This window comes from Trachypithecus francoisi, unplaced genomic scaffold, assembly GCF_009764315.1.
Source record: "Trachypithecus francoisi isolate TF-2019V2 unplaced genomic scaffold, Tfra_2.0 Lachesis_group1, whole genome shotgun sequence".
Classification (NCBI taxonomy): domain Eukaryota; kingdom Metazoa; phylum Chordata; class Mammalia; order Primates; family Cercopithecidae; genus Trachypithecus; species Trachypithecus francoisi.
Window position 1 is genome coordinate 105,011,616 of NW_022681454.1, and position 23,881 is coordinate 105,035,496.

Below are 23,881 nucleotides of genomic sequence, written 5' to 3' on the forward strand. Positions count from 1 at the left end.
CCAGTTGTTCAAGCAAAAGCTTTGAGGTCACCTTTGAATTGTCCCTATCACATTCCACATCCAATCCATCAGCAAATCCTTTTTGCCTTTACCTTTAATATCTATTTAGAAGCTGTCCACTTCTTATCACCTCTACCATCACCTTAGGACAAGCCACATCATCTCTTCCCTGGATCATCAGAATGGTCTCCTGACTGGTCTCTATTATTTTCTTCCTTACCTCCTATAGCATATTCTCTACAAAAGGAACTATCCCTTTAAAATGTTTCACGTCATATTACTTCTCTGTTTACAACCCTTAAAAATGTCCCATCTCACTTATTAAAATAAACTCCAACATCCTTTTCATTGTACTATGACCTAGAGGGCCCTATGTGATCTGTCCCCCTGCTATTATTCCTATTAATTCTGCTAGTCCTCTCCTCACTTAACCCACTCCAGTTAGGGCTGACTTACCCTTTAGGCAGTTGGCATAGTGCCAAAGGTCTGAGCCATGCTTTTAGGACCCCACAAAAACGTTTAGCTTCTTTTAAAAAACAGAAGAAAAACAAATAAATAAATAAAAATAAAAAACAGAAGAAAAAATTCTAGGTTAAAAACTGTATTTTAACGTACAATATTAATTGTCTTTATATCAACACAGTCATAAAATATAATTTTTAGTATTGTTTCAATGAAGGAAGGTACACACAAAGACAAAAGCATCCTAGGGTTCATGAAAATCCTAAGAGGACCCTGGGAAGTTTGGGCTGAGCTGGGAAAGTCTGACTATTTAATATAGTGGGCTGAGTAACTGCTCCCTGCTTCTTGATTTTGTGTCTCCTATTGGATCCTGTTCATCATTGTTCAGCAACTGCTTTCCTTCCTTGTGCTCAGCTCTTTGAACTTTGCTTCACACAAACAGTGAGGACCTGGTATCAACTGAATGGAATCCCACCTTGAGGTCTCTCACCATGGCCAATCACACCTTCCTTAAGGATTTCCACTGACCTCTTGGGTACAGTGAGACAAGACAAAAGGAAATTACCCTAAAGGAAACAAAGAGGTGAGACCATCAGATATGGAGCTCAGCCCAGCTGGTTGCCTATTTAGTTCTGAAAATCAAAATAACAACAAAAAACCTTCTTACTATTATATGTGGCCAAATTCCTTTAACTAAGAAAACAGATCTTATATTTTCAACCTTAACATTTATATGACTTTTTTTGGTCTTTTCTTTTATGAAGCTTTCCTTTCCCCTTATATCTCAATGAAGATGAAAGGTTCACCTATAATTTTCTCTTCCCATAATTACAGCTTTCAAATATCAGTAAGTTATAGGTTATTGCTATTATGACCTGAAAATTACTTATAAATCTAGCCAGGCCAGTACCTTTATAAGAGATCAGAGAAACAGCTAAAAACATCCTCTCTGGAATTAAGAAGAAATATTCTGGTAGGAAGCTCTAAGAGTAGTCATAAATTGGTCTTGCAAAATCAGTTTTATTTGTAATATGCATATACGAAAATTTACCCATGATGTATAATCTCAATCCTAGTTTAACTTGTCCCAATTTAACTAATCCTAAAGTAACTAATTTTACTTCCATTTTTATTATGTGTAAAAGTAAGTTCTTTCTATAATGTTTTGTCCTATTGGTCTACTTGCTTGCTTGCTTTTCCATCCATTGCAATATTTGGGAACGGATTACAAAAAGATACTTGGATAAGTAGCACTGAAAGCTGTTAAAAACAGAATATCAATTCCTGGAGTATGTTTCTATCTGGATGCACATGAATGAAATAATTGAACTCTCAAAGTTCTTTTCATGCCCTTAATTCGATGAAGCAATTCCTGAAGCAACACATTCATATTTCATAGCTGATTTACATGTTTCCTTTTCCTAGCATTCCCTTTTGGACTAAGTTTTGTCCTTACTAATGTCAGTTAAACTGGTGAGACTTCAGACAAGTGGTTTCTCAATCCTGATGACACAACAGAGTGATGTGGGGAACTTTAGAAAAGTTCTGATGATCCGGCCCTGCCCCTAGAGATTGTGATTCAGTATTTTAAGTGTATATGAACCACTTGGTTATTTGGTTACTATGTCATCAAAGCAGGTTAAAAAGGAGGGGAAAAGCCATTTTTTCTTCAGCCTGGCTATCTTGACAACTAACAAATTATTTTTTACCCCCAAAAGAAAAGAAAAATGGGACCAAAGATATTTTTACTTTTAGTAAATAAAGCGTGTCAACTCTCAAGAGGTCCTTGACCCTTTAAACCACACAGCAATGCACAGAAAGACAATTGGGTGAGGCTGCGTGTCCTTCATATACATTTCAACACCTACCTCAGGTCCCAAAATAAATATTTTTAATATTGTCTCATTCTGGACTGTTCCAACATGCACTATATCAGCTTGTCTGCATATTCTAATGTAACAGCATACAAGTTTCCAGCAGCTCATTCTCGATGTATTTTCAACAGACATTACATATATTCCACCTTTGAAAATTACACCAGCCAAAGATTGCAAGATGTAGTACTGACCAGCACAGTATTCATAGGGGGTGAAGACCCAATCTATGGTAAGGAAAATGCTGCAGTTTTCCACACAGTAATTACAGCTAAACCCAATTAAATGAGCTAAACCCAACCCTGTTTCCTGGTTTCTTCCTGGTTTCCAAGAATGTGGTGTGATATACCTTAGGGCCATTTGTCAGGGATCCTCAGGGTTTTTGGTGGATATAGATATTTTCCTTCTTTCATTTCTCTCAAAGAAGTAGACGGGGCAGAGGAATGAGGGTGGGGCTGCTTTTTAGTACCTTGTATTCTTCCTCCAGTTCTGCTAACAGGAAGGATGAATGCAGCCCTGCAGGAAACTCTCCTTTTGCCACCAAGCCCTTCCAGGGTCAAGGGTGAGAAGGCAAGGGATCAATACCACTAACCACTCTGTGTGCTGCCACTGGTCAACCTTCTGTTTCTGAGTTTCCATACAGAATTCCATAGCATTAAGAGTCTTTCTCACCCAAATAAGGACATTTTTGGGGATGGTTTAGGCTGGGAGGAACACAGAGAGGAAAAAAATGGAGTTAAAAAATAAAATAAAATAAGCTCCATAACATTTTTCTTATGAATCTGGATTTTAAAAATTATACCACAGCATTTTCTCCTTTCAGTGTTCTCTTCTCCCAGTTGGTATAAAATAAGCAACAATATCCTCCTTTGTAGCCTCTCTCCTCTGTGTGTAGCCCTTGGTTTGTGCAGAGGAAGTTTTAACCCTCTATGAGGTGAATGCCAGGAATCGTTTTAGGATGATTTACCAGAAGTCAGCCAGGAAGCTGACATGGGCCTGTTTGTAAAGGAAGAAGTACAGAGCCAGGGTATTTTGTGTCACTGTGAGAATGCACATTGACCTTTGTTAGAGAAACAGTTAATATTATTATTTCATTATCACACTTTCAAATGAGAAATTTAACCTCACATTTGTCCACTCTTATATCCCTCATGGCACAGAAAAGAGCCTTCGTTGGTTTCGTGCAGAACCACTAACTGTTAAAAAGGTGAATGAAACTGCTCCCCAGTCCCCACTTTCCCTCAGCTTCCTTCGCAAGCACAGACAAGATCAGAGGTTTTGTTATGGTCACCCAGTGACACGAGCTTGGAACCAAGTATCTTTTTTGGTCCTCTGAGTGTTCATTCTTTCCCTAAACTACTCCTTTTTTTTCTGGGAAACAGTCATTTTAAATTGTAAGCTACTAGAAGACAGAGACTGTGTATTTTAACCTGTCTGGTAAAATGCCAACTCAAAGCAATGGAAAATACCAACCTGGAAGACAAGAGCCCCAAAATCTAGGCTTGACTCCGCCACTAACCCTTGCAAGTCATTCTGCACAATGAAGGAATTGGATTATATGAAATCTAAGGTCCTTTCTGTTATAGCTCTAGGCTTATGCACCTGAGAACTATTCATCAATGACGTGAACTGTCAAACACTACTGTGGAGCCTCTCCATCACAGGTACCACTACCGCCCCCGCTCTTCCTCCGCCCTGCCCAGCACACTCTGCTCAGCTTTGAGAGACCCCAGCTCAGCTCAGAAACTGTAACTGGCCTTATTTTTATTTCCTCTATTCAAGGCTATGGGACTTCATCACTACTATGTGTTTTGGCTATGTTTTCTCACTCGTGAGAGATGAAAAAACAATTGCTAGCCATGTGCAGTGGCAGTCTCCTGTAATCCCAGCTGTCAGGAGACTGGGGTGGGATGATTGCTTGGGTTCAGGAATTTGAGTCCAGTTTGGGCAGAAAAAAAAAAAAAAAAAGAAAAGAAAAATGGTCATTTTCTAAATTTACATTCAGAAACTCCAGCAATATTGTATAGTTCTAGAGAAAAGGGTGTTCTCAAGGGAAGAGATACAATGGTGTTGTTCTATTTCTCCATTCATGCTTTCAGGGCTTTTAAAAGAATAATGTGCTTGTTATTTAAAAGGTTCTGATATTCGCAGAAAACAAATATCATCAGGGTGCACTGGCTGTACTGGTTTTTGCTCCAAGGGCAGGAAACAACTTGGCCAACTTGAGTAAAATATGCTTCTCCTCAGCTGCTAAGCTTGTTAGCTTCCCCATCTGGTGGCAGGAACAGCACTGCATACATAATGTAGACTTGCCAATGCTTGCTCTTCTTCCAGAGATTTTACATATTTCTCTCAATTTTTAATCCCACAAACAGATTCCAAAATAGAAAAAAAGATTGTGTTCCAATGTTTCCACCATCTTTGTCCCTCAATTTTTTTTTTTTCCTAGCAGACATTACCCACATATACCCTCAGGGAAAGGAAAGCTCTCAGCCCATCAACTTTTTGATGCCTCAGGAACCCACTTTTTCCAGAGAAGATTCTAAGTGGGTCATTTCCCTTTTCTGGCCTAACTACAAATTCCATCCACACACTTACCCCCTATTCTATTTTCAGAATTGAATGGCCAACTCAATTCCATGAGGCCTTGATTAGTTCCAGTTAAGGTCACAGTTGTTACTTAAAAGCAGTGGTCTTTTTGCCCCCCGCCAAAGACTAGTTTTTATCCCTACCTCCACCCTTTCCTCCCTTTTCCTTTTCCTTCTCCTTCTTCTTCAATAGCACTGTTATGAAGGGCCTGGCCACACACAGAGAATATTACAGGAATAAAACCTGGAAAAGAGCACACAGTTATGAAACATTAAACTTCAACTTCTCTTTATTTTGCTCCCTGAATTCTCCTCCCCCTCCAAGAAAACATGAACCTTGACAGATTTGTGGTTCATGTTATCTTCAGCTGTAAAAGCCAGCTGAACCAACAGAGCAGCCCTTCTCTGTTTCCTGCTGCCTAGAGGTTTCAAAAGGAGCTACTGTAAAGGAACGGTTACCTCTTTGGCCTTATGGACAACTTTTTTAGAAGAAACAGATTCAACTAAAATCACCCAGGCAAAGAACTCTGTACATTGTAGACTTCTGTACAAATGAAATCAATTAATATTGGGAGTTCTTCCATGGCAATTAAGGAGAGGATGGGCAAGGACAGAAAAGTAAAAACAGCGCCTGAATGCTGCCTTTTAAAACAGTGATTTAAAAAAAAAAAATGTTCAAGGATACAAATCCATTTCTTCAGTGAGCCCCAACCTATGAACTTCAGTGGGAATTTGGCCTGAGGATAGATTGCCACATCAGACATTGATTCAGTTAAAGCTAACCCATTTCAAGGTGTCACCCATTAATTTATTGACCGCAAATAGGAATTTTGCCCAAGGCCAGAACTCACAATTGGTCCCAGTTGACCTGAAATGGATTTCCACAAGTGGCTGGGGAAAAGGAATCTCTTTTTAGAATGTCTCTTCTTTGGTCCACTGTCTCTTTCTTTATCCCCTCTCCCCCTTTATGACATTAGTAACAGGGCACTCAAAGAGCTTCATTAGTCAAAGGCATACAAACAGCTGCTCAAAGGATTTGTGACTGGACTGATTCTAAAGCTGCCAGTATAGACATTACATGTCAAAAATGATGATGTGAGCTTCTCAGCTGCTTTTCAATTTTGACATCATTCCCTTTTCATTCTTGCCCATTTCATGTTATTGATTAAGTGTTCATTTAGTAAAAGAAAATACATTACTCTTACAGAGTGGCTCTTTGCAGTATGTTGACAGTCTTGGTTTATACATGTTTTCATATAAATATAAAATTATTTTTTATTCCTGAAACATATTTTTAACATGCAAGCAACAAAAGAACGAATATTAAAATAGTATTTTTCTAGTATATATGCTGCCAAGATGAGCACTAAAATAGTATTTTTCTGTGTGATGCCATATGTAGCATTCTTAATCAATAGTCTCACCTAGACAGGAAAACGAATACAGTTGTCATTTTATGAATCTGTGAAATGGGTTAATGTTTTGCTAAGATTAAAAAATGACTCTTCTCTCCAATTTGGGGCCATTTTTCAAATTTTCTGTGGCATGTAGCTAAATTCAAGCTGCCTTCACAAGACCTGGAGACCCAAAGGCTATAAAAACCAAATTATTTCTAACTTAGAGAAGCAACTGCATAGAGTATACAGGGAAGCATATACAAGGATGCAGCATTTATTTACAGTAGCAAAAAACAAACAACAACTTGGAAACCACTTGTAGATCACAGAGGAATGACTAAATAAGCTGTGATCCATCTAAGCCACAGAACACTACAAAAGCAGTTCAAAGGAATGAGATGGAACTTACTTACATGCTGATAAGGATCCATCTCTAAGGCATATTTTATTATTATTATTATTATACTTTAAGTTATAGGGTACATGTGCATAACATGCAGGTTTGTTACATATGTATACTTGTGCCATGTTGGTGTGCTGCACCCATCAACTCGTCAGCACCCATCAACTCGTCATTTATATCAGGTATAACTCCCAATGCCATCTCTCCCCCCTTTCCCCTCCCCCCTCCCCATAATAGGCCCCAGTGTGTGATGTTCCCCTTCCCAAGTCCAAGTGATCTCATTGTTCAGTTCCCACCTATGAGTGAGAACATGCGGTATTTGGTTTTCTGTTCTCGTGATAGTTTGCTGAGAATGATGGTTTCCAGTTGCATCCATGTCCCTAAAAAGGACACAAACTCATCCTTTTTTATGGCTGCATAGTATTCCATGGTATATATGTGCCACATTTTCTTAATCCAGTCTGTCACTGATGGACATTTGGGTTGATTCCAAGTCTTTGCTATTGTGAAGAGTGCTAAGGCATATTTTTAAAAAATAAATTGTTCATATTAAAAAGACATACTTACAAACATGAAACAACACTATGTAGTTTCTACCTAGAAAAAGATCTATTAAGAAAATGTAGTAAACTGATTGGGAGAGACTGGGATGATTTGAGATTAAGGCTAGTGGTGAAAGCCAGGGGCGGTGGCTCATGCCTGTAATCCCAGCACTTTGGGAGGATGACGTGGGCGAATCACTCGAGGCCAGGAGTTTAAAACCAGCCAGGCCAACATGGTGAAACCCCATCCCTACTAAAAATACAAAAAAAAAATTAGCTTGGCGTGGTGGCGTGCACCTGTAATCCCAGCTAATCAGGAAGCTGAGGCATGAGAATCACTCAAACCCAGGAAGTGGAGGTTGCCCTGAGCCAAGATTGTGCCTGGGCAACAGAGCGAGACCCTATCAAAAAAAAAAAAAAAAAAGAAAAGTAGTGGTGAAAGGAGAGTTTAGCCTTACATATAATATTTTCAATTTTTACAAAGAAACTGTATTCATGTTATTTATATAGCTCAAATTTAAGTCGTTTTTAACAGTCACAATATTAAGTGGTACTTTAAAAGCATTGACTTCTTGCATTGCTTATTTAACTAAACCCCAATATTGTCCTGAAAATCAGCTATTTTTATGAGAGTTATTTAGTCCTGAGGTTCTGTTCTAAAGGAGCAGTGGGAAGAAAGAGGATAAACAAGCTAGAATTTGAATTAAACTTCAACATGGAATAAAACACCAACTTCCTTCCTTCTCCACCCTCTCTTGGACCTGAGCCCACCACTGTACTTCTCAGCGGCCACCCTACCCACCCTGAGAGACATAGAATTCTAGAACCACAAAGCACCTTATAAAACCTTTGCTTCGACCCCTGATGTTTAGGTGAGAGTGCTGGTTTGCTCAAGTTAGAATCTGTTGTTTCTGTTGACTTGTCCTTTTCTCTATAACCTCATTTTATAACCCTCTTTTGGGAGTGAAATGGAGTTGGGCTCAGTCTTTTCTGTTCAACTGGACAGAGCTCCTCTCACTAATTTCAACAGAGAAAACTGGTGCTTTTTCAGAGTTGTTTACTTCCATTCTCTGGGGAATTAGTTTGTTTAAATGTGCTTTGAAGATTCCAGTTCTACAGAACTCAATTTATTTAGTTTATCTCTCTTTAACTCTCAACCACTCTCCCTCTCTCACTCTTTCTTTCTTTCTCATCTTTGCTTTATTTTTGTCTCCAAATCTCTGCTGTTCTCTGTCTCCATGTATTTCTGTCCCTTTTCAACCTTATTCCTTCTGGCATGAGCATGTTCTATTTGTTTTTTGGAAAGATGTTCTACAAAGTAAATTTTTGTGTGATAAATTTTAGCAATACTTTACTAATTAAAAAAAAATCAACCAAAAAAGTTAAGACCAGAAGGTAGATTCAGTTTTAATGAAGTGTTCTTCTTTTACCTTGTTTTTATGTTGCTCCTTTTTATCTCTTCATCAAAGAAACTGTATTTCATCAAGCCTCGGAGTATAATAAATAACTTACAAGGATGCACAGTTGTACATTACTCTCTTGACAGGGTGACTCAACACTGATAGGTATTATCTACATTCTTTAAATGGTTCCCTGCAGAACTAAGCCCTGTGCACATACAGAAATACAAAAGTACACAGGATAAAATGTCTGGAGGTGACTAATCTGGCCCATTGTTATCTCCTTGCAACAAGAGTTTGCTTATGAAATTCAAGTACTTTCAAAATGGCATAAGCAACTGAGGAACACATGTCAACGCTCTGTGATCTGGAGCCTTCCAGGGTAGCTCAGTAAACAGCGCATCTCTCCAAGTGAGCTTCTGGGCATTGTAGCCCTTTATGGGCTCCAAGAAGAAATGGTGGTCAAGCTGGCTGGGAGAGGCACACACTGTACTGAAGCTGTGGCTTCCTAGTCTGCTTAAGAAACCTTTTTGCCAAGTGCATTTCCAAAGAGAGAGTTCCATAAAGGGACATTTCTCAGGTACTGAATCCTTTGAACTTGAGCCTTTTGGCATTTTCATTTACATCTGCTTAAACAGACACATGACTAGCATTTATCAGTCTAGCACTTGCTGGGGCATTCTTCCTTCTAAACCGTAAAAGGAATCTCTGATAAAATTTTGATTTTTTTAATACCTAACAAGCTGTGACCTGTACAAAGCTCAGAGTTCTGGCAGAAATATAAAATCAATTGAGTTTCATCTAAACCATTCTTTGGCTTTTGAGACCCTTTGATCAATCTCAGATGGAAATTTTTCAGTCCCACAGAAGCTTCGGAGGGCAACAGTACGCTTTGATTTTTGACTTTATCATGTAATTGGGGCAGCATTTTTATTGACAGGTTGTTCACTAGATCGGTGGGTTTATTAATCTGTTTTCCTAAGCAAGTAACTTGACAGGACTTCATTTAAAAGTGATTGTAGTGTCTGCAACTGGGCTCACCTTGGGCAAAGATCATAGGTTACTGAAGTCGACATTGTCTTATAAAGACCCCATACAAACAGGACAACAATCCAATCAAGATGGGAAAATTGGGGAATTTAACATGGCTACCATCTTCTCATTTTTGAATGACTGCAACTGTCATCTTTGCTTGCAGAAGGGGAGGGAAGAAGATTAATCCACTCTCCATACTCCAGCAAGGGTGGTCTTCCTAAAATGCAAATCCTATCATGCTTATACCCTGCATGAAATCCTGGAGTATCTCTCCATTGCTCTCGGTATAAAGACCAAAAGACTCACAATAACATTCAAGATCTTCCAAGCCTTGCCTACCTTTCTAGGCCTATCCTTTGTCCCTCACACTGTAGACTCTGCCATCTGACTACTTGCTATTGAAGGAACTCAGCAGTCTCCCTCTTCTTTCTTGGCCTTTAAACATGATCGTCCTTCTGCTTGGAATGCCCTTCCCATGCTCTTCAACTGGCCAAACCTTACTAGCCTTTCAGGGCAGTTTAACTATTACCTCCTTTGCACTTTTCGGGAGTTCATGGCATTTTACTCACCACTTAAAAAATGTCCATCTATCTTTGACCCTAGATCAAACATGCCTTGTGAACAGAAATTGTGTCTTAAATCCCAGTGTTTAACTCTATGGCAATATCCATCATAATACATCACGCATTTTTTTTTTCTCCCTAGTATTTATGCATCTCTGGAATTATATTGTTTGATGTCTGTCTTCCCAGCCAGGGCAACCTCCCTGACAGCTTGTCTGTACCATTTATAGCACCTAGAACAGTTTGGGGCACACAGTAGGCATTCAATAAATATTTGCTGCCGGGCACGGTGACTCATGCCTGTAATCCCAGTACTTTGGAAGGCCAACGCAGGTAGATCACCTGAGGTCAGGAGTTCAAGACCAGACTGGCCAACATGATAAAATCGCATCTTTACAAAAACACAAAAATTAGCTAGGCATGATGGCAAGTGCCTGTAATCCCAGCTACTTGGGAGGCTGAGGCAGAAGAATCACTTTATCCTGGGAGGCGGAAGTTGCAGTGAGCCGAGATGGTGCCATTGCACTCCACCCCAGGTGACAGAGCAAGATTCTGTCTCAATTAAAATAAATAAATAAATAAATAATTTGCTTCATTAATTGTAACTAAAAAGCCTAACACAGGATCCAGCAGTTACTTAGACTTCATCAAATCCAATGAACCACTGATGGTGAAATGCACTGCAATTTTATATACCATTAAGAAAGGTAAGAAAGGGTGGAAATGCCTCCAAAAAGCATGACATAATGCTTAATGAAACAATGACATTATAATTCTTCTTGGATATATTTTTCTATTTGGTATAAGAGACATATTTAGTCACAGATATTTATCTTATCTCTTACACATGCATAAAAAGAAAAATATAAACAAAAGTAATTGGTTCAATTTATATGTGTGAGTCTAAATGTGCTGAATTACCTTCCAAACTGAGTGGTCAGTGTCCCTGACTTTCCCACAGTATCCATCTTCTGTGCCATCTAGAGTGTTGGTGCTCACTATTTCTTAAAAGAGTACTCCACTATTATCCCTGGGAGTTTTCATCCAAGCCGCTGACACCCACTATTAGGCAAGTTTGAGGGCTAGTTCCTTATTGATTTTTGCCAAAGGTTAGATTTCAAACAATGGCCCTGATTCATGTGCCTTCCTCAAACATAAAGATCAGTTGACAGAAACACGAAGGGGCTCAGTTATCCAGTTGTGCCATCAAAAAGAATAGCCAACTAGTACATCATGATTGCTTCTAGCTGACAGTATTTGTAAGCCACCTGCAATGTTAAAACTGATCACAATTTTAGAGTTAATAAAATATGACTATGTGTCTGACATATAATCGATTCAACATAATATTAGTGGTATATGCTTAATAAGTATTGTTGAATGAGTGAGATTGACAGAGAGGAAGCACATAGAGAAATAGATCTAGGAAGTTACTCCCCAATGCGTAAATAATTTAATATTCAAACTCTTCTCTTATTGACTGAAAAATACTATGTGCCAAGCACCAATGCTTGGTTTATTGATATATGTTATCTCATTTGATTAAATAATATATACATAATTTCCAGGTATTATAATCAGTTCCCAAAGTGAAAAACAGATCTACTTTAGGTATTATTCTGTCTCCAGAACTCCACATTGACCTAGACTGACATCAATATCACAATGAACATTAATTTTCATAATTTTGCAATCAGAAAATATCTTGATAATCATTGAAAGATTGAGTTCAGCATAGTTTTATTGTCAAAAATATTCTATAATAATTCCAAAAGACTGGTCATCTGTGAATTGTGCACATATTTTTTAATTTAAAATTTTTATTAACTTGAAATTTTCCATCTGGTTTCAAAAATCAACTATTAGAGCCAGGTGCAGTGGCTCACACCTGTAATCCCAGATATTTGGGAGGCTGAGGTGGGAGGATTACTTGACCCCAGAAGTTCAAGACCAGCCAGCAACATAGTAAGACCCTGTTTCTAAATAAATAAACAACTTTTAAAGGATCACCTATTAAACTGAAATGCAAGGACCTATGTTCTTAACTCAAAGATGGGATAAATAGCTAGAAAAATTCATTTCAGTCTTGGATTTGAAAAAGACTGCAATGGTACAAACAATCCCAAAAGGTAGCTTAAAACTGTCAAAATAATTATTGAAACAAAATCAAATGTAATTATCTCTAATTTTAAAATACTGTATTAGGCATGCTGTTCAGGACAGGAATTGGGAGACTAGGTGTTATACTCCAAAGGTTAAGAATTGCTCAGTTCAGTAAAACCTCCACCCACATCAATTTAAGTGCAATTCTCATAAAAGCAGGGCTGTGTGTATATATATGTGTGTGTGTGTGTGTGTGTGTGTGTGTTTTACCAAAAATACCCAATTATCAAATCAGTGATATTCACAGCTCTTCTGATGATGATCTTTCAGATGATGATTTTCAGATGATGCTCTTTGCTGTTCTAAGTGATGTGTTAATGCTCACTTCCTTTTAGCCACAAAGCCTTGGCCCCACAAGTTGCCTGGAGGCAGCTCTAACCTACATGCAGTCAAATCATCCCAGTCACATCAGTCTCCAGGGTAATTTGAAGTGTGGGTGGTTGACATCTAAGGGATAAGTGGGAGAAAGTTCTGCGGCTGGTCTGACAGTAAGGAGGCTAATTCCTGAAGGGCAGAGAAATAAAATGTCACTCACTCCTATGAGCCCCTGTGGTTTTCAGAGCAGGATCCGTTGTGTTTTCTGCTGCAGTCTTAGTAGGGCAATTAGTGGAGAAGGAAATGGGTGGGAGTTCTGCAAGCTTGCCAATATGTGAATGCACCCAACAATGAAGACGAGCTTTTAGTTCCCTTCCCTGGTCACTAGTCACAATGTGCATGGTGGTCAGGAGCTCTGTATCCATATGGTGAGAGTGATGCTTTGAGGTTTTGCTTGTTTTTTGCAATATTAGAGTGAGCAGCTGTCAATTGGATTGTCAAGCTAATACACATAGCAGCACGAAAGCCCTGCATTTATAATTAGTTCCCAGTTGAAATGGAATTATCCTTACTAATGACATGAGGGACTGTCTGATTGGGGTTTGAGATTAGAGGCATTTATTTACCTGTATAAAGGTCAATGCAGGAGAAACTTACATGATATGGTTTGGATATTTGTCCCCTCCAAATTTCATGTTGAAACATGACCTCCAATGTTGGAGGTGGGGCTTAGTAGAAGGTATTGAATCATGGGGGCACATCCCTCATGAATGACTTAGTGCCATCCCCTTGGTGATGAGTGAGTTCTTGCTCAGTTAGTTCACATGAGATCTGGTTGTTTAAAAGAGTCTGGAGGCCAAGTGCAATGGCTCACACCTGTAACCCCAGCACTTTCGGAGGCTAAGGCAGGAGGATCACTTGAGTCCAAGGGTTCGAGACCAGCCTGGTCAACATAGTGAGATCCTGTCTCTACAAAAAATTAAAAAGAAATTGGTTGGGCATGGTGGCACCTACCTGTGGTCCCAGTTACTTGGGAGGCTGAGGTGGGAGGATTGCTTGGGCCCAGGAAGTTAAGGCTGCAGTGAACCGTGATTGCACCACTGCATTGCAGCCTGGGTGACAGAGTGGGACCCTGTCTCAAAAAAAAAAAAAAAAAGTCTACTACCTCTCCCTTCTGTCCCTTGCTCCTGCTCTCACCATGTGATATGCTGGCTTCCCTTTTCACCTTCCATCATGATTGTGAGCTTCCTGAGGCACTCATCAGAAGCCGAACCAATGTTGCTGCTATGCTTCCTGTACAGCCTGCCAAACAGTGAGTGAATTAAACTCCTTTTCTTTATGAATTACCCAGCCTCAGGTATGTCTTTATAGGAATGCAAGAGGGACTAGCACACCATACCTGGGGAGAAGGAGAGAATCCATGGAATCCAGGAGAGAAAAAGAAGCCATGCTCCCAGGGAATCTCTCAGTGGCAGAATCCAGGCTCCAGTGGCCCATGTTCACCCTGCTGCCAGGGCCAAGATCCCCAGCAGGTACAAAGGGCACAGTGACTAGAGACTCACAATATGTTTAGGGCCCATGAACAGATTTTTATTTCTTTAGAAATCAGAAGGAAAAAATAAAGTTTTAGGTCAAAGAACGTGTTTTAATATGTAATGTTAATATATTCACCTTTATTCTAACCTAATCATAAAATATACTTTTTACTTTTTTTCTAAGGAGGAAGTGCCTACCGCTCCTGAAAGTTACCCTGCAGCCCTGTCTGTGGTATTAGGTTCACTGATATGATATTGCTGGCAACCAATTGTTTCAGGTCTACGAAACAGTTTTGGTTTACTTACTACGTATCTCTTAGACGACCCTTTCCTAGTTTGTAGAAGTCTCAATTCAAGCCAGGTAGAGAAGGTAATCCATTTCTTTCCCTTCCTTTTTCCTTTTCCTCTCTCTCCTTTTTCTCTATTTCTTTCACCTTTTCCTTCTACGTATTTGCTGGGTGGTGGGTTCTCTCTCTCACTCCTTTAATCTTCCCCTCTCCCCCACTCTCTCTCCTTTCTCCCCTCTCCTTCTGTCCCTATTTTCTCGGACTTTCTTATGGAACCAGAAGATCAGTCATCTATAGTCCTCTGGGCTCCCCAAAGAGCCTTGAACTGTCACAGGGACTCACTGTGCTCCTTCCGCCCTCAATGCTATCTCTACCCTTTTTCTCTGAGTCATAGATGAGTTCCAGAAAAGATCAGAAAGACCAGGTAAACTCAGATCAGGGAATCCTAAAGCTCTCTGGGGTTGGGGCAGGAGACAAGGTCCACAGACAGACTAATTTCTTTCTTTTCTTTTTCATTTTACAAACAGGGTCTCACCTTGTTGCCCAGACTAGAATGCGGTAGCGCAATCATAGCCCACTGTAACCTCAGACTCTTGGGCTCAAGCAATCTTCCCCACTCAGCCTCCTGAAGATCTAGACTACAGGGTCACATGATCATGCCTGGGTTATTTTAAAAAAAATTTTTTTAATCGAAACAGGGTCTCACTATGTTACCCAGGCTGGTCTTGAACTCCTGGCCTCAAGTGAGCCTCTTGTTTTGGCCTTCCAAAATGCTGGGATAACAAGCATGAGCCACTGCTCCTGGCAAGACTAATTTCCTAAATTGTTTTGATCCTCCCACACTCTTTCTCTATCTTTAGTTGCAGGGATCTTGACCTGGTAGGGAAAGTGGGGAGGAAGGAGAAAAAAATGATTCTACCTACTTGCTTATCCTTGAAAATTTTTCCCATCTTAATATTTAGTACAAAGATGTTGATGTTAAATCTATTTTTTCCTTTCTGATCCCATCATTGAAAACCCCTGAAGAAATGAATGCCCCCTAGTCTAGCTACATAAATAGGAAATCACCAGATAAATAAGGTAAACAGGGAAATAAGAACCAGGACATAGAGCACATCTGATATAACTTCCCCTATCACTCTAGCACAAATACTAATTAAACCCATTAGGGCCAAACCATAGAGCTGGCTGTCATGGCAATTCTATGGATAGGGTCCTGTCCTCAAGGAACTACATTTAGTGGAGAGAAGTAACGTACATACATGATACAAGAAAATGAACATAAATGAGGAAGGAGGAAGTGCTCAGGGGGGACTGATAGAAAAGCAGCCAGTATCCAGGCTCCCTCTTGGCAATGAAAAGAGCTTAAAAGCTATTCTGTGGTCACAGATGATGGCGGATTATCCACTCCAGTCTGTGGCCCAATGAGAAGGTTGAGTGACCTCTTAAAAATCCAGCCCAGACGTGTGGTTAAATATTCAGGCTTAAAGAAGTACTGCAGAGCCTGGAGGAAGAGGACACCTTTAGGCCAGGTGAGAAAGAAAGGAATGACTGAACTCTCATCATACAGAGCCGTGAAGGAAGAAGTAGTGAGAGACTCCATGGATTTGGTTCAGAGCTTTCATTTATCTGAAGATGTCAAAGAACTTTTGTGTTACTGGCTTTCAGAAATTCTGGGAGAAGGCCAGGCGCAGTGGCTCATGTCTGTAATTCCAGCACTTTGGGAGGCCAAGTCAGGCAGATCACCTAAGGTCAGAAGTTTGAGACCAGCCTGAAAAATATGGCAAAACCCCATCTCTACTAAAAATACAAAAAATTATCCAGGTGTGGTGGCACACAGCTGTAATCCCAGTTACTCGGGAGGCTGAGGCAGGAGAATCATTTGAACCCAGGAGGCAGAGGTTGCAGTGAGCTGAGATCATGCCACTACACTTCACTTCATCTAAAAAAAAAAAGACTCTGGGAGAAGAAAATGACGAAGGAGGCCATATTATTATCCAGCTTCTAGAGAGAGAGTAACAAAAGCAAAGTGGTTAGCTTTGAATTTATAACAAGTCATTAGTGGAACAAGAACTGCAGAGAAGACACAGCATCCATTGTGTGCCAACTTTGTCTGGACTTAAATGATGAATTTGGAAGAGAGAGGTGGAGTTGGGGAGTGGTAAAGCATTAAATAACCAACCATGACTAACCGCTGAGTTTAGCTTGAATGAATTCATTCTGCAAACATAGCTGTCATCAAAACATAGTTTATGCAAGATTCCCAAATGTGCTGCATGTCACAACATATAACTACAAATCCATGCTTTGTCTGCAAGGTCATAATCAACTGTCTGTGGTGTAGCATTTACTATGGTTGGATAACATGGAATGGTCGCCCCAGGTGATTTCAGTTTTCATGAAAGTAGAATAGGGTAAGCATTTTATTCACTGTGTTGTTGAAGGTAGATTTGTGTAGTCAACAGAGTTTTGTGGCTGCTGTTGTTTCTAAGTCAAAGAACATGCTACAACAGAATACGGCTATCTTTTAGTACAAACCCAAACTTTTATTCTAGTTCTATATTCAGCTAGCTACATGAGGCATAATGACTTTATCTTAAAACGAGGCCCCTTCTAGTCTTAGAGTGCTATGATTACCCTGTTTGGTTATTGCGAATAGCCTGGTAGGCACTTTTCTCTGAGAAGATAGGGGAACAGCTGAGAAACAATGTAAGACACCATTAAATCTACTTACCACTGAAGGTAGGAAGAAAATTAATGAATTAAGTAAGGACTCTGTGTATTTCTTTTCTACTCTTTTCCTTGTCCACTAATCCTAGCTTTCAAAAAAAGCAGGGGGTGGGGAATATAAAGGGGTGAGCCATAGGATATTCAAACCTGGTACTTCTCCACTGAGCCCATACACCAAAAAAGGCATAAAGATAGAAGGTTTGACCCATGTTTGTGGTATTTTGAAAATGGGCCATGTATTTAAGAATTACCAAATTATAAATATTAGCTATATATTAGAGCTTGGTTTAGACCAGGGTTTCTCAGCCTCAGGACTACTGACATTTAAACTGTATAATTCTTTGCTGTAGGGAGTTGTGCTGTGCATTGTAGGATGTTTAGCAGAATCCCTGGACACTTCTCACTAGATGTCAAAAGCAAACGGCCCCACCTTCTAATTTTGGTAATCAAAAATGTCCTCAGGCATGACCAATGTCTTCTGGGTGGTAAAGTCACCCTCCTTTAAGAACCACTGGTCTAGACAAAATGATGAGGGATATTATGATGTTTTATTTTGAAGTGTCTGTCTCTGCCATCTTTCCAGCCTCCTGCCTTGGGCATTTCTTTATTCATTTATTTAAGAGATGTTTATTAAGTAACGACCACATGCCAGGCACTGTGCTAGGAGATGAGGATACAGTGGTGAAAAAGAGAACGGTCCCTAATCATGGAGTTTACAATTTCATAGGGGAGACAATGTAAAACAAATAATTCTAAATAACACAGCATACAAAACAGAAATACAGGTCACCTGCACACACAAGTATAACCACGGTTTCCCCAATCCTATTAATATGATAGTAGATGGCTTAAGAAGGAATTAGTTTACAAGAGAATGATAGTAATAGAAGGGTAGAACAACACAATTTTGAAAACTAGGATGTAGATGGAGGAACTAGAGTGCAATATTATAATGAGAAACATATACTTGATCATTGCCTCATTTTCTATCACATAGCTTAGAAAACCCTCAGAATCTCTGAAGTAATAGGTGCCTTTTTGTATTCCACTGAGGTGACTAATGGCTGGGGGCTCTTAGAAAGTCTCAAGATAGGGGATAGTTGCCAGCGGAACCAATCAAGTGATAAGAGGAGCTGAAGGTTGAGTTAATCACCAGTGGTCAATGATTTAATCAATCATGTCAACATAGTGAAGCCTTTATAAAACCCCAAAGGGACAAGGCTTGGAGAGCTTCCAGGTTGCTGAACATGTAGAGGGTGGTGAACCGAGAAAGGGCATGGAAGCTCTGCACCTCTTCCTCTATATTTTGCCCTATGCATCACTTCCATCTGGTTGTTCCTGAGTTGTATCCTCTTAGAATAAATCAGCAATAGTAAGTAAAGTGTTTCCCTGAGTTCTATGAGCCATTCTAGCAAAAGATCAAGCTGAAGGAGGGGGTTATGGGAACCTCTGATCTTTAGCCAAATTGGACAGAAGTTGTGGGTAACTTGAGGAACTACTTGCAACTGATATCTGAAGTGGGGAAGGAGTCTTGTGGGACGGAACCCCTAACCTATGGGATCTTAGCTAATTCCTGTTAGTGTCAGAATTGAATTGAACTGTAGAACACTCAGGTGGTGTCAGAGAATTAGTCAGTGCAAGAAAAAACTAACACATCTATTGTGTTGAGGGTTGAGAGTATAGTAGGTAAAAACAATTTATTTGTTTTTTTTCCCCTATATTGATAGAGGAACCTACAACAAAACATATCGTGATGACATTTCACAACACTGGGGTCAAAGAGGTAAGCCTAAAACTTCCATAGAGGAAAACAAAACAAAACAAAAGCTTGGATCACATACAAAGCTATATGGATCAGAATGGTATCAGATGTCTCATCAGCAACACTTGAAGCTGGAAGATGACAGAACAATACCTTCAACGTTCTGAAGAAAGATTCTAATAATCAAGAATTCTATATCCATACAAACTATTAAATAAGTGATAAATAGAAGACATTTCAAGACATTCAAGGTCTCAAATTATTTTCTGTATGTTGCAGCTTTATGTGGCTTCATAAAAAAAGATCTCAAAACTTAGTGACTTGGAGCAGCTGTATCTTTCGATCCCAAGAATTTGGATGGAGCACAGAGGAGACAGATTGTCTCTATTTTTCAGTGTCTATTATCTCAGATGGGTGAGTTGAACAGCTTGGGGGTTGCTGAGCATTTCTCTCTTTCCACATAGCTTTTCACATGTTTAGTTTGGGCTTTCTCACAGCTGGACTACTTCAGATTAATTGGACTTTTTACATGGTTCCAAGACAAGACAGAAATTGTGAGTCCTCTTAAAGACTGAGACTAGATTTGACATGGTGCCATTTCTGTCATACTGTATTAGTCAAAGCAGTCACAAGCCAGTCCAAATTCAAGAGAAAGGGAAATATATACCCCTCTCAATGGGAAGAATGTCAAATAATTTGCCACATCATATATCCCTTCTCAGGAAGCTCCCAGAAGATGCACTCTACTAAAATGGCCAAGAAAGAGGAAAACAGAAAAAGATGGCTGATTAGATGCAGCTAGTACACACCTCCTCCACAGACGGGAACCAAAATAGCAAGTAATATTCACACTTTAAAAAGCTCATCTAAGAACACTGGGATTTAACAGAGATGTGAAGAGAAGCACCAAAAGCAAGTAAGAAGAGGGAAGCAAGGCCACTTCCTTAGCCAGGATTGGCTTAGAGCAGGGAGAAGCTCCTAGGAAAAGAATAAAAGAGAGACTCCCCATCTAGTCCCCGCAGGGTTCAACTCTCCCACCAGTTTTTACACTATTAGCTATGGGAGGATGCCTTGATCTATGTGGGCCCAAAAACTAACAGAGATCTGACTAGAGATTGAACAAGAAACATTGCTCCAGAGAATGAACTCACAAAGAGTCCCACAGGCATCTGAACTCTGCGCAGCTGCAGCTTGGTGCCATCCTGAGAGCTAAACCCCAAAAGGACCACATACTGCCCTAGAACTGCTACTGTCACTGGCACCACCAAACCAAGGAGGGAGAGGGGAGGCTAAGCACCTCCGTGCACCTTAAGGACAAATCCCACCATCGCTGCTGTGGGCTGCTGCGGGGCCAAGGCAAACTGCACTCCTCATAGCTTCCTCTCTGCACTGCTCCGGCTGAGAGGGCCTTACCCTCCCCAGTGGCAGGTCCATGGCTGGTGCCATTCTGAGAGTCTGGCCTCTAAAGGTCTGCATCCTGCTCTAGAGCCAGGGCTAATGGTGCCACTGCCACCACCAGGCAAAGGAGAAGGGGGAGGCTGGGTGCTCCTCTGCACCCCTAGGACAAATCCCATTGCTGCTTGTGTAGGCTGCAGTGGGACCAAGCCATGATAAGCAATCTACCCACAGCTACCTGCCTATGCTGCTTCAGCTGAGAAGGACCCTGCCCTCCCCAGTGGCAAGCCCATAGCTGGTGCCATTCAGAGAATCTATCCTCCAAAGGTCTGCATAATGACTTAGGGCTGGGGATGACCCTGTCCCTGTACCACCAGGCCAAGGAAGGAGGGAGAGGGGAAGCACAGGCACTTTCATGTGCTTCGAGGACAAATCCCACCTCTGCTCCTGCAGACTTCTATGGGACTAAGGTATGAGTAAATTGTATTCTCCAGCCACCTGCCTATACTGCTCCAGCTGAGAGAGGCCCCACCCTCCCTGTAGGCAAACCTACAGTACAGCAACTGCTGCCCACATTTCAGTATTACCCTGGTACCCTGGGGATCACCCCCACCCCTGGCCATCACAGTCAGCACCTGAATGTATTACTGGGGGCATGAGTACAAGTCTTCTATCCTAGTCTCCTCCCCCAACTACCCTCCTGAACCCAATAACACTGGTGACAGCACAAGCTGCCTTGAAGTCAAAGAACAGGCATGCTAAGCTCACTGCTGCCACCACTGAGACCTGGTGACTGATCCATGGCATCCTACTCCCCAGCAAAACTTCACCACAGTCTCAAATAATAACCACATCTTAAGCCACTGAGTAAATCACAGATACCACTGATATTGTTTATAGCCAAAGAAGTCATACAGAAATTACAATACTGCATGCTCCAAAAAGAAAAGCCAAAACGCCCTACCCAACCAACAACATTATACACACCTTCAGGAGAAAGTCCTTCCCTAAGAAAGCAATTTCAAAAAATTGGAAGAAGCAATAGTTACACCAGATACACAAATATCAATGTAAAAAAGTAAGGAAAAATGAAACCTCATGAGGAGCAAAATTATTCTCCTGCAACATATCCCAATCAAAAAGAAACGTATAGGCTGGGTTCAGGGCTCATGCCTGTAATCCCAACACTTTGGTAGGCCAAGGCCAGTGGATCATATGAGGCCAGAAGTTCGAGACCAGCCTGGCCAACATGGTGAAATCCCATCTCTACTAAAAATTAAAAAAAAAAAAAATTGCTGGGCATGGTGGCAGGCGCCTGTAATTCCAGCTACTTGGGAGGCTGAGGCGGGAAGAACTGCTTGAATCTGGGAGGTAGAGGTTGCAGTGAGCCAAGATCACACCACTGCACCCCAGCCTGGGCAACAGAATGACATCTCAAAAATAAGTAAATTTATAAAATTCCAGATGAAGAATTCAAAATACTGATTTTAAAGAAGTTCAGTGAGATACAAGAGAATTCTTGGAGAAGTCAGATAAACAGTTGAGAATATGAATCAGAAATTTACTAAAGACATAGACATTTTAAAAAGAACCGAACAGAAATTCTGGAAGTAAATAATTCATTGAATGAAATACAAAATACATTTAAAAACTTCATCAATTGACTAGATGGAGCAGAAGAAAGAATATCAGAAACTGAAGATGGGTCTTTTGAAATAATTCAGTAAGATAAAAATAAAGAAAACAAACATAAGGAGTAAAGCCTTTGTGATGTTTGGGACATGTAAAGAGACCAAATCTACAAATTGTTGATATCCCCAAGGGCAAATAAAAAAATGAAAGAATTAGAAAATCTATTTAACAAAATAATAGATGACAACTCCCCAAGTCTAGCAAGAGGTTTAGACATTCAGATACAGGAAATTCAGCAATCCCAGGATTACACAATACAAAAAATTCTTCTCCACAGCACATTATAGTCAGACGGTCTAACGTTAAGGATAAAGAGCAAATCCTAAAAACAGCAAATGTATCTAGTTACCTTTAAAGGAAACTCCATCAGAGCAACAGTGGATTTCTCACCAGAAACCTTAAAGGCCAGAAGAGAATGGGATGATACATTCAAAGTGCTAAAAAAAAAAAAAAAAAAAAAAAAACCCTGCTAGCCAAGAATATTAGATCCAGCAAAACTACCCTTCATAAATGAAGAAGAAATAGTCTTTCCTAGACAAGCAAATGCTGAGGGAATTCATTACCACTTGACCAACTCTACAAAAATGCCCAAAGCCATCCTAAACCTGGAAGCAAAAGAATGTCATTTGCCATCATGAATACACATCAAACTGTAAAACTCATTGGTAAAACAATCACACAATGGAGGAAAGGACTCAGATGGTACCATGACAGAAACCCACCAAACTACAATGACCGACAATCACAGGAAAAAATTTAAAAAGAATACATTGAAAACCAGAAAACAATTAGTAATATGACAGGAAGAAAGCCTCACATATCAATAGTAACTTTGAATGTAAATGGATCAAATTATCCAATTAAAAGATACAGAATGGTTGAATTGATGTTTTTTAAATGATTCAGCTATATGCTGCTTTTGAGGAATTCGTCTTACTAGTAAAGACGTATAGACTGAAAGCAAAGGGATGAAAAAAGACATTCCATGCAAATGGAAGCCAAAAGTGAGTAGGCGTAGCTATATCCAATAAAACAGACTTTAAATCAAGAAGAGTTAAAGAAAAGAAAGGACAAAGATGATAATTATATATTAATGAAAAGTCAATCCAGCAAGAGAATATAACAATTCTAAACATATATGCACCCAAGGCTGGAACATCCAGATTCATAAAGCAAATATTCCTATATCTAAAGAGAGAGATAGACTATAGTACAGTAATAGTGGGGGATTTCCCAACACCACACTCTCAGCATTACACAGCTCATCTAGACAGAAAATTAACACACAAAAAAATTGAATTTAAAGTAGGTTTTATTTAGTCATTTACAGAACATTCTATCCAACAACTGCCAAATACACATTCTGCTCATTAGCACATGGAACACTCTCCAAGACAGACTATATGTTAGGCCACAAAACAAGTCTCAGAAAATTTTTAAAAATCAAAATCATATCAAGTATTTTCTCAGATCACAATAGAATAAAGTTAAAAATCAATACTAAGAGAAACTCGCAAAACTAGACAAATACAAGGACATTAAACAACATGTTTTTGAATGACCATGGAGCCAATGAGGAAATTAAAACAGAAATCAAAAAATTTCTTGAAAAAATGAAAATAAAACATACCAAAACCTGTGGAATACAGCAAAAGCAGTGCTAACAGGGAAGTTTATAGGAATAAATGCTTACACCAAAAAAGCAGAAAAATTACAAATGAGCATTCTAATAATGCAC